Consider the following 12992-nt stretch of genomic DNA (forward strand, 5'->3'; position numbering starts at 1 on the left):
CAGAACCTGGATTCATCCGAAAAAATTACGTTTTCCCATTCGTGCACCCAGGTTCGTCGTTGAGTACGCCATCGCAGGCGCTCCTGTCTGGACCAACACATAAACTTGATTTTTGACTGATACCCTCAGTAGTTGTACTCTCTCTTCTTAACGTGGACGAAATGCTGCTTTGGCATGGACATTAATCTATGTGATTAATGTCCATGCCAAAGCAGCATTTCGTCCAAGTTAAGAAGAGAGAGTACAACTACTGAGGGTATCAGTCTCTCTTGACTACATGGACCTGATGCTCCTCTGGTGTGGACATAAATACACATTAATTCACTATAACACTTTCCTCCAGCTAAGGACAACCAAGCAACGAAGAAAATTCATATGACGGTCACTATACTGAACTCAGGAAAGTCTTCCCCATTTTTTCGAACAACTCAGTCAAAACAGTGTGTGGTTTAGGAAGCCGGGATGAGGGATACACTTAGCATGGACGTACAAGGCTCCTCCTACGTCACTCCCTAACGCAACAACTAGCCAATAATTAATTAACAATTTAATCAAAACAAATTTTGTAAAACAGATTAGAGGCAATGAACACGTGGCCGTTCTTAAGACGATATCAAAGTATACAGTTAAAACAACTTACTTAAAATAAGAGCCACGGAGATTCCAAGACTTAATAGCCAAATTACAATCTGAAGATGATTTTAATGGTGGCTCAGGTAGTTTCGGTTTTTTAAAGGCAACAATGTACAATATGGAAGTGATTTAAAACACACACCAGTTTATTACGAACCCAAATAACACTAGGAGAAGAGCAAATTAAAAAAGCCGTTTTTACATGTACATAAAATGGGTTCAATAACTACCAGACGGGCAGTGACGCCAGGCTGTCCTAGGGGAAAAGGTGACTTAACTTAAAATGCCGGTAGCAGCACACCAGCCATCCAAAACAACACCTAAATACCGGAGCCCAGCCGGGAGTCACTTCCCATTAGACGACACGTCACAGCTTCTGTGCACCGAAGCAGAACGAGGCGCCACTCCCACACACCCCAACTCGCAGGAAACTGGAACACAAACAGACCGCAGAAAGCACGACAAACACTAAGCAAACATCAATTAATATAAATTAAGAGATCAATGAACAATGTAAATGAAGAACCCATAAATGCTTTCAATAAAGTGTGTGAAATTTTTCAGCATTATCAATGCTGTAAAATATTTAAACTAAGAACTTTACACAATTCCAATGCTGAAAATATAGTATCAGACCTTTACTCTCTCATAGTTTGTCAAACAAAATTTACACATATGATTAAGGCCGACAGTGTGTACAAAGATGAAATGTAAATGAGTTCAAGATAATATCACGTTATTCAAATGCACAACTTCACAAGGATACTAGGTTGTGCACTCTAATTTCGTTGCATAGGTCTGCAATGTAGCTGCGAATTGTGTAAGCTTGGCGTGCAGAAAATTACAACTAGAATATGACCTACTAACTTGAATACTTCACATACACCTTTAGGGAACACTGACATTTTAAAGGAGGTAGAGACTGCTGGTCTCCATGTGGTGACACACGTTGCCGGCTGCTCTTACTTCAGCAACACGTACATTACGACAACGAACGAACAAGTACACTCGCTGGAACGCAAATCGTTCAACGAAACGAAGGCACCAAAACCACTTACACCTTCGATAGAGAGCGTGGTTCGAGATGGTCTCGATGGATGGGTCTCTCCTAGAAAACAGGCACCGAAGCAATGCGACGAGCAACGCCCGTAGTTGACCTCAGGCAGGTCCCCCACAAACTCGCGCCCGTCTTGCAAGGCAGACCGGCCGCGCCTCTGGTGACCGAGCCCGCGTGTTCACTTCCTTCGTCCCCGTGAGCACGTCCTTCCGCCTCGTAGCGAGTCCGGCCCCAACTCTCCGACAGCCAAAACAGCCGCCAGATCACAACAGGTGCAAAGATCGTAGTATAACCGGGTAATAGACAGTCACGTGCCAAAGAGCTGGTGTGCCAGAAAATGCGCACCACGGCTCAGAGTACAACTTACATTCCCATTAACTCTTTCTTTGCCACAATTATTCATGGTTCTCCAATTCACTTGTGAAGTACTTCATATAATACAACCGTTTGACAGTCACTTTGTCAGAACAAAATTACAGAAATGCTTTATTCATCTTGTTATTGCTCCTATTAAACTCTTTCACAGAAATATCCATGGAGAACTCACTTAAAGATCTCTAATTTTTTTAAGGCATGAGAAACCTATCTACAGGAGAAAAACAATGCCACTGTATACATGTTACAATGACAACTACACAATATCTATTCTCTATCGAATCTAATACAGGGTGTTTCAAAAATGACCGGTATATTTGAAACGGCAATAAAAACTAAACGAGCAGCGATAGAAATACACCGTTTGTTGCAATATGCTTGGGACAACAGTACATTTTCAGGCGGACAAACTTTCGAAATTACAGTAGTTACAATTTTCAACAACAGATGGCGCTGCAAGCGATGTGAAAGATATAGAAGACAACGCAGTCTGTGGGTGCGCCATTCTGTACGTCGTCTTTCTGCTGTAAGCGTGTGCTGTTCACAACGTGCAAGTGTGCTGTAGACAACATGGTTTATTCCTTAGAACAGAGGATTTTTCTGGTGTTGGAATTCCACCGCCTAGAACACAGTGTTGTTGCAACAAGACGAAGTTTTCAACGGAGGTTTAATGTAACCCAAGGACCGAAAAGCGATACAATAAAGGATCCGTTTGAAAAATTTCAACGGACTGGGAACGTGACGGATGAACGTGCTGGAAAGGTAGGGCGACCGCGTACGGCAACCACAGAGGGCAACGCGCAGCTAGTACAGCAGGTGATCCAACAGCGGCCTCGGGTTTCCGTTCGCCGTGTTGCAGCTGCGGTCCAAATGACGCCAACGTCCACGTATCGTCTCATGCGCCAGAGTTTACACCTCTATCCATACAAAATTCAAACGCGGCAACCCCTCAGCGCCGCTACCATTGCTGCACGAGAGACATTCGCTAACGATATAGTGCACAGGATTGATGACGGCGATATGCATGTGGGCAGCATTTGGTTTACTGACGAAGCTTATTTTTACCTGGACGGCTTCGTCAATAAACAGAACTAGCGCATATGGGGAACCGAAAAGCCCCATGTTGCAGTCCCATCGTCCCTGCATCCTCAAAAAGTACTGGTTTGGCCGCCATTTCTTCCAAAGGAATCATTGGCCCATTTTTCAGATCCGAAACGATTACTGCATCACGCTATCTGGACATTCTTCGTGAATTTGTGGCGGTACAAACTGCCTTAGACGACACTGCGAACACCTCGTGGTTTATGCAAGATGGTGCCCGGCCACATCGCACGGCCGACGTCTTTAATTTCCTGAATGAATATTTCGATGATCGTGTGATTGCTTTGGGCTATCCGAAACATACAGGAGGCGGCGTGGATTGGCCTCCCTATTCGCCAGACATGAACCCCTGTGACCTCTTTCTGTGGGGACACTTGAAAGACCAGGTGTACCATCAGAATCCAGAAACAATTGAACAGCTGAAGCAGTACATCTCATCTGCATGTGAAGCCATTCCGCCAGACACGTTGTCAAAGGTTTCAGGTAATTTCATTCAGAGACTACGCCATATTATTGCTACGCATGGTGGATATGTGGAAAATATCGTACTATAGAGTTTCCCAGACCGCAGCGCCATCTGTTGTTGAAAATCGTAACTACTGTAATTTCGAAAGTTTGTCTGCCTGAAAATGTACTGTTGTCCCAAGCATATTGCAACAAACGGTGTATTTCTATCGCTGCTCGTTTAGTTTTTATTGCCGTTTCAAATATACCGGTCATTTTTGAAACACCCTGTATGAACACATAATGGTTCAAGCACAACGTACAATTCATAATCACACACAATTAATCTACACAAATCCAAAATTTTGAAGATCTACCACCTCCTCATGCCACTGTTCTGCCTGTGGTGGAAACTCTACCATCTTCCTCCTATTGTTACTCTGATTGGAGGGTTCAGATTTTGCATTGTGGGATCCTCTTCATCTTTCAGTAATGCTTTGGCTACATACTCATATCCTGCCGTATTTACTTATCTGGATCTGTTATAGTTCGTGTATCCTACTGCAGCCATTTCCATGTCTGTTACTAGTCGTTCTAATGAAGAGTTCCTGGCATTGTTACTATCCACCAGATTATGAAGTCTTAGCTTGATGACTACTACTCTCTCTTTCATTTCAGTTCTGTCTAAATTACTGTTCGCTGTAATTTTGCTAACGATGCCAACCTAATTATGTGAAATTGTTGTCCTTGTGGTCTAAAGTACTTGTTCCTGTATTCACTCTACTTGCGTTGCTGTCTGAAAAAATTGTTCTATGTCTCACTTCGTTCTTCTCGTACATTGTTCTCGCCAGGTAAAAAATCCAGTCCCTATAGGAAACTCTTGAATGCTTCTCTGTATTCTCCAAAAAGCCGTACTGATAGTTTGCTGATAATTTCATGAAGCAAAATCTACTTATTTCTCACGGAATATATGGAAGATCAAGAAATTGAATGTTCTTAAGCATTGCCTCAGAGGATACAAGGACTCTCAAGACAGTTCCTTCCAAATTCCTGCTCATTATAATCCGTTGTTTAATCCTCTCCTGCATTGCCTTCGACCAATAGTTTGCCAACAATGCTTTCCGAAATTCTACGTATTTTGTGCATCTTAAAGCTATGCACCTCAGTAATCACAAAGAAATTCCATATCATGCCTAAATGACCAAACGGTAGTACTGATGAGCTGAATTGTACAATTCATGCTTTGGGGTGTAAGGTATTGTCATTATCCCTGAACTCTTGTAATTTGAGCACCAAGAGGGAATGTTTGCTCAAACGACTTTTCCTCTCGTCATTTCATTCTAGCTCCCATTGGCGGACCTCTTCTTTCTTTGATGTCTCATATGTCAAGAGAACATTCATGACTACAACTATTTTATGAACAACTTCTGGTGGTCTCTCGACCCTGTCTTCCGCTTACGTGTACACTGGTGAGATGTTGCTGGAAGGTTGGAATCTTTTCTAATTTTGTTGCCATTTCATCTACCTATGTTACCTTTATTACTCCTTGTTTCTTCCTTTGTCTTTACCATTTATTTCAAAGTTTTGTTTGCCAGTTGCTCCTACTTTTTTGTTTATTCATCCGTTCTTCTAGATGTTCAGTGATCACAATGTTCGCCTCTTTCGTTCAGATGTCTATTCAAGGATGTGGTGGGCGCGCTAAATTGAGTATTTCCTGCAGATGCGGTTTTCATCCTTTGTCCTCTACTTTTTCGTGCCGATTCGTAATGATTATGTCTAAGTACTGTGTTGCTAACTCGTCCTCTTCTTCATTAATATTGGCTCTCAAATCTATTTGCACACTAACTGCTAAATCTGTCCCTAACTATCTATTACATGGAGTTAACTGGTCTCCTCCTACTGCAGTCTCCTCCCTACAATAATCCACCTCCATGATTCCTGACTGATTATTTATTGCTAATTCCCTCTATAACATGGTTTGGCTCATAGTTTGCATTCTCTTATTTAAACTGAACAAATAATAATTTGGTCATACCTATTTTAGTTAAGACACTAGCTACAGAATATTATCACTTTTCATGTATACAACAATTCCAAATCTTTTGCAATACTTGTCGCAACTCTCACTGACAGAAATAGTGAAGCAGAAGCCACAGAACATGTTTTCAAGCTGAAAATATAAATTATTAATGCCAGCAACTTCGATTAAGTTTCTTGAATGTGTCTAGTCCTCGACGCTAAATTTCTGACTAAAACAAAAATCAATAAGAAAAGCGAAAATTATCTGATTGATTCACAAAATAACCAGTTCACAAAATAACCACGTACTTAATTTATACCCTGGCAGCCAATGTAGGTGAAGTGCCAGTCAAGCTGAACTTTCCTTCTGGAACAGTACAATGACGTGAACTCATATCACCCACAATGCGACAATCTTCCAAAGAGGATGAACCACTGGCCTTCACCCATAAGTGAATATTGCAATCAGAATTTATCTTTACACGTCTACGACAAGTCAGAGATAAACTCCCATGTGGCATAAGGTAGGAACCCTCACCAGAAATTATAATCTCGGATACAGGTATAGTACGGTAAGCCAAAATTTCCCGAGTTTCAAAGGATTCCAACCCAGGTCTCCCAGCACTATTACAAGCAACGAAAGCAACTGTTATCCATCCGTTACCCAAACTGGAAGAAGTACTACTTTTCATAATAGAAAAGTTTAACCTCGCGCCACAAAACAAAGTTGGTCCATTTATAAGAACAAATTGAGCAGTTTTACCTACTCCCCTTACTTCGTTCTTTTTCCCCTTTCAGCTGTTGCGATACAGGTCGCTACCGTAAGATCTCAATTTTGTTTTTAATTTGCTGCGATCTACCACGAATTCTTTTCTTTTCACCTCAGATTAGCACTCAATTATATGCAGGATGTCTTCCAATCTCTGTCTTATTCTGCAATTTTTACCCCCCATAGCTCCCTCTAGACCATGGAAGATATTCCCTGATGTCTTAACAGACGTGCTGTCATTCTGACCCCATCTTCTTTTCAGTTTTTTCCATATATTCCATTCCTCGCCGATTTTACGCAAAACCTGCTCATTCCTTACCTTAACTTATTCGTTCACCTAATTTTCAGCATTGTTCTGTAGCACCACATCCCAAATGCATGTTTTCTTCTTTGTTACGGTTTTCGTACAGTCCATGTTTCACTACCATACAACGCTGCACCCCATACCTACAATCTCAGACATTAAGGTCTACGTTTCACACTAGTGGACTTCTCTTGGCCAAGAACAACATTTCGTCTGTGCTAGTTTGCTATTTATATCCTCCCTGCTCCGTCCACCATGGATTATGTTGATGCCTAGGTAGCAAAATTCCTTCACTTTCTCTAATTCTTGACCATCATTTCTGATGTTAAGTTTTTCGGTATTCTCAGCTCTGCTACATATCGTTACCCTCGTCCTTCTTCGATTTTCTCTCAAAGCATATTCCGTACTCGTTAGAGTGTTTATCCCGTTCAACACATCCGGTAATTCTTCTTCACTGTCAGTGAGGATAACAGTGTCATCAGTAAATCTTATCACTGATATCCTTTCACTTTGAATTTTAATCCCACTGTTGAACCTCTCTTTTACTTCCGTCATTAATTCTTCGATGCACAGGTTGAACTGTACGGACGAAAGACTGCATCAGTGTCATTACATCCTTGTTAATCAAAACAATTCATTCTTAGTTTTCAGGTCTTATTGTTTCCTTTTGGCTCTTGTACATAAACTGTATTAGCCGTCTTTCCTATATCTTGGCGTCGGTCGAAAGCTTATCTGAAGTCGATGAACACGAGCTGGAAGTATATCCTGAGGTCTTTCAGTTTCTCCATTAGGATTTTAAGGGTGTGCATACCGTCAATAACGCCTATCCTGTTGGTAGAACTACATTGGCAGGACGTAATTTCTGTTTCTTTATCTGATCTGTTCAAAAATACTCTTACCAATTTCTTCAGTATTTGTAACGTTAGCTTTATTGCAATATAGTTTCAACAGTCAGCCACACCACACTTGTCGTTGTACAGTGTGACAGATTGGTTCGCGTCCAGTTATCAGAAATTCTCCCTTTTGTTAACGTAAAGGTATTTAGTTTCGTAAACATAAACACCACTCATTGATTAGGCTTTAGGTAGTTCCGACTGCTGCAAAGAAGGCAGTAGTAGGAGTGATCCATTATCATGCAGCTTGTGGCCAGCGTGTCGCCAGTCCCTCCAGCCGTTACTGCCAGTGAATGGCTCCTGATGATGCCGCTGCTTCTGTACTGAAGCAGCTCTTCATTTGGCCTCACAATGACTAGGTCGACCCCATACCCCTGAGGAAAATTGTTAGGAGGTACCGTATTCGAAACACTGTCCTTCTGCCCCATTTTTTATTTGTGTTCCGTCTGTTTCATGGTCAATTTTTTGTCAGTGGTTCTCTACGGGTGTCGCATGATATCTTTCAGATACAGTCGATGAGAAACTTGCTTTTTTATGAGAACTGATGACCAGTTCCCTGGGCGAACACGCTCAGCTACTGCGCCGGCAATCATTCGGTTGCGCAAGCGATCTAAATATACTGCTCAGAAGGATTAGCAGAACACGTGTGTCAACGCCAGATACGTAAAATACATTTTGATACAGGCAGTGCCTGAGGTCTTACTGTAAAGCCTGAGATCTTCGCGTTCAATGTACGCAGCGACCAGAGTCATTCGCAATCTATCGGCTGTGTTATGCATTACAGTATCAGATCACACCTCAGAATGAAACGAGTACATGGTCTCACTAGCACGCTTCTTTTGCCGAAGGCAGAAATGCTCTATACAAATGTTCGGCTTTTAAGCTCCTGTCCGGCGTAGGTGACAATTTCCTGAGATCCTTCCAGCTCCGTTATGGTGATATACAACACTTCCGAAGAGAACGCTGGTCCACTGAGTACCACTTATAGGTCTATAGCGGTGATTGGTCAACAGAAATGGTGAATGAAAAAAAAATATTCACTCTCACTTGCAGGTTTGTGGTTGTCGGGTTTATATATCTTATTGAGACGTGGTACTTACGGATAGCAGGAAAAGGTGTGGATGGGGCCTAATCAGTTACCGTTTGTTGCACAGTAAACCCATACAGTTTATTTAAGGAAATAATTTTAATAAAAACAGGTTTTTTTTTTAAATTGACTGTAACACAAGCTACACTGTCGGCTGAAGGCCTTGTTAAGAAAGAATTCAAAATTATTCGTCGGCTGAAGGCCACAAGCAATACTTCAGAACCATTAGCGGCTGAAGGCCTGAATTACAAGTGAGGAAGACAACTGCAAGTTGAAAATACCAAAATAATTTTTAAAACAATCACTAAAAAAGTTGACAGTAACACAAGCTACACTGACTGCTGAAGGCCTTATTGAGAAGAGCTCAAATCATTTGTTGGCTGAAGGCCACAAGCAATAGGAATAATTTAAACAAAATATTATTTTTATAAAATTGAGACTGTCAGACGAAATAAGAAGGAAGTAACCCACAGACAGTGCTCCAAGTATCGACCAAGTCTCTACAGCTGCGTAAGCACTGAGACAGGCAGCCAAGAGTGATGCTCAGCTAATAGAATGCCAACTCAAACTAGGGACAGTTTAAACGCCGATCAATCGTCTTACCAACTGCACCTAACGTGTGATAACCAGTACAACAATGGAATAATTCAAGAGAGGGCGAAGTGACAGACAGCACTGAGTCTTCAGAATCCGGTCATTAAAACATCGAAAGGCAGAAGGAACCACTACAACCAAGGTAGACAGCGATACCGGCAAGTCCTTGTGCAGCCGGATCTCTCTGCTGCTCCGTCCCAAGCGAATTACCGACACACCCGACCCAGAAAACACTTCACGTTTTTCCAAATATAGTACGGGTACTAGATTTCGATAAACGCTGCTGCTGCCACTCACAGACAGACACGCTAGCAAACGTAGTGGCCACAGTAAACAGAAGAAGAAAACGAAACGCCACTATACCTATTACACGATGCCAACCCAGCAACGGCACCAACGCGAGCCGCATACAGCCAGGAAGGAACCTGCTTTATTTGTAATCAGAGCGGCCACCTCTGTACCAGTTGTCCACGTCGTATGGTGGTATTAAAACCCGCTTACGAACAGCATAAAAAACGGTATGCGGGGAATCTTTCCCGTAGTTATTGAGGGTCAAAATGGACCTTTGATGGATAACGCTCTTGATTTTCCCCCGCTCTCCATGCTTAGGGACATTAACGCCGTCACTTCCGCGATGCCAGGTCAGGTTATTGAAAGCAAACGTTGCAGAACACGCAGTTGACGAGCCTTTCCCTTTTCTCGCCCTTCGCATAGCCCTCCATTGAAGTACATGAGTCGGTGTACGAGGACGCAATGCGTACCTCTGCACCAGACCAGGTCGTTACTGATACATCACTTGGCGATTCTTCCGTCATCGACGCCGCCCCGTCGGTACCACCTGTTAAGGAATCTCTTTCAGAAGCCCACTTGTCTCCCTCGGCTTTATCGAATTCCTCTCTTCTTGCCTCAGCTTACCAAACCACTTCCGCGCCTTCTGTCACGGCCTCTATGTCACAGGTTCTTGATGGGCATAACTTGACTGATTCTCAAGAGCAGGAAGATCCCGTCGTTACTAAGTAAATCTCCATGCGGGAACCCCTGTCCGCCGATGAGTTGGGTGCGGAGGTTTCTGCCTCCCACAAGAAACCCCTTGAGTGCGAGATCGCAAAAGGCTAATGACGTTTACCGAATTAGACGTTCCACATATTCTCTACCACGCAACCACAATACCGTCTGATAACGGCTACAGGGGGCGGGACAATGGTGAGAATAGCACGAGGCTACGGGGCGTAGTTAACCTGCTTAGTTGGCGAGTAACTCACATATGTGCTACAGTGTTAATGGTGTTGATACAAAGCAGAGTAATGGCACCGATAAACAAACTCAGCAGTGCATTATACAGTATATACAACAACAATTGAGGAAGTTGACAAGTCGTCAGAAAAGAATCCAAGATATTTCCAAAAGTGAGAAAAGAGTTGTAGATGAAATATTTACGTTTCTGCAAGATGAGTTAGTAGAATGTGTCGTGTCGTGTAAGCTAGATTGCACGGACATGGTATAACAGGAATACGATGACGACGACACGTGCTTAACAAGTGAAAGTGATATTGATACAGGTGTTGGGCCATGTATTTTATCATCCTTGTTGGATGGAGAGCCGCAAATTCCGTCTCCAGTGAAACCTAGTAAAGGATAATCGTTGTCCAAATAGCGGGTACTAAACATAATTATGTACATCGAAGACCATCCGCAGCGTAGTAAAACGGCAGTTATGAACAGATTGCGAGTACGTCCGCAGCACCGTGTAGTGCATACTACGGATGTTCAAGGGAGGATAAAGCGCCGGTGTTTGGAAAACTGGTTTATATGCGTTTCAAGGATGCCCACTACAATTTACAGGATCTTATGAGAGTTAGCTACTACGTTATGCACATCAAACTGCGTGCAACAAAGATTACAGTGATTTCTAGGGAAGCAGTGGATGGTTCCATAAATTCAAATAGTGCTCTGGAAGACGAAAGGCAGCGAAATTTGAAGCAAAATGTCAGCTTGACGACGCACTGAAAACTGCAGAATCGGTCCGAAAAGTTGTTGATAAGTTAAACGAACTTATCCCATCGTTCAGTAAGGAATTTGTTTTCAACTCCACACAATCGGAATTTGAAGAGGAAATGCATGTGAAAGGAACCACAGAAATTGGAGGTACCAAAAGAGCTGTATCAAGATCAGCTAACATCAATGCCTTAAAGCATTCTTATGTAATTATACCAACTATTAATCTAGATGATAAATTGGATGGAAAGTTATTTACTGTGCTGCGTGAAGTTGGAGGAGCTCTGTCTCTGTGCTTGACCTTGCAAGGGTAGCAGGTAATATTTACGAGGCAACAAGCAAGACTGGGAATATGGGCACGAGTGAACTGCCAGGCACTTTATTATGATTTTCAGAGTAATCACGTAGATGTAGATGTACTACTACGGCATGAGCACTGCTTTTGGCCAATACCTGGTCAAAATAATTTGCTTTTGCTTGATTTCTGGTCTGCGTACAAAAATTATTCTCCTTCAGATCAAATTATCGCTCTTCAAAAACCTGTCATACTGCATTCATAACAATTTAAACCCCTGTACAAATTCAAGCTCTGGGTGTTTGCCGGCCGGTGTGGCCGTGCGGTTAAAGGCGCTTCAGTCTGGAACCGCGTGACCGCTGCGGTCGCAGGTTCGAATCCTGCCTCGGGCATGGATGTGTGTGATGTCCTTAGGTTAGTTAGGTTTAATTAGTTCTAAGTTCTAGGCGACTGATGACCTCAGAAGTTAAGTCGCATAGTGCTCAGAGCCATTTTCTGGGTGTTTGTTTTTTACATGCTTATAAAACATATTATCGCACTATCTGCAGCTATGCCTTAAAGGATAGTCAGTTTCACGATAAGCTTCATGAGAGACTGTTTCACATTCGTTTGCCTGCCATCACATTGCATGAGTTCTCGTCACCACGTTATACCAATATGTTCAGCTCCATCCTTTAACAGCGGATACTTAGCTGAAGATCTTACACGGTTTGTAACTACCGAGGAGTTCGTCTTCGGTCTTGATGGTGCGATCCATTGTGATCACTACGGAAAAATTTTCATTTGACGTTCATGGTGCAGGTTACTGGTTACGTTTGAACATTTGTTGAATGTCGACGATGTCGATTTTGTGGATCATAATACGTACATTTTTAGAGTGTTGATCTCTGCACTTTCCGGACATTCAATTTCTGTCGCCTTCCTGATGCACATGGTGAGTCATTAGAGGCTAATACTTTTCCTGTCGTAGTTGTTAATACAACAATTTCAAATGAGACTCACTAAAGATTGAACTTGCGACTTCGCACTCAAGTGTTTCCTTGTCAGTTTGAAACGGGCTTTCCGTATGATCCACCCATACAACCGCAAGAGGTAGCGACATTACTGAGGAGCAGAAGTAAACAACGTATTCAGCCCGACAGAGTCACATCACGGAAGTAGAAAAAACAGTTGGAAGATCAGGGAGATGTTCACACTTCTCCCTCCGTTTCTTCCACTGATTCTGCGATGGACACTTACATGGCTCCGTCTGATGATGGTTTTGTGTTTGGTAGTTTTAGATCCAGTTTCATTATCTATGCAAGCATATACTTTTCTCGTTTTGAACAGAGTATTGGTTCTCAACCTTGTTTCGCCGCTTTGCGACAGTTTATATACGACTCTGGTGCAGTTGTCAATTTTTACAGGTAGTTTTATTTCACCAGTT

Source organism: Schistocerca serialis, chromosome 7, assembly GCF_023864345.2.
Source record: "Schistocerca serialis cubense isolate TAMUIC-IGC-003099 chromosome 7, iqSchSeri2.2, whole genome shotgun sequence".
NCBI classification, from domain to species: Eukaryota; Metazoa; Arthropoda; class Insecta; order Orthoptera; family Acrididae; genus Schistocerca; species Schistocerca serialis.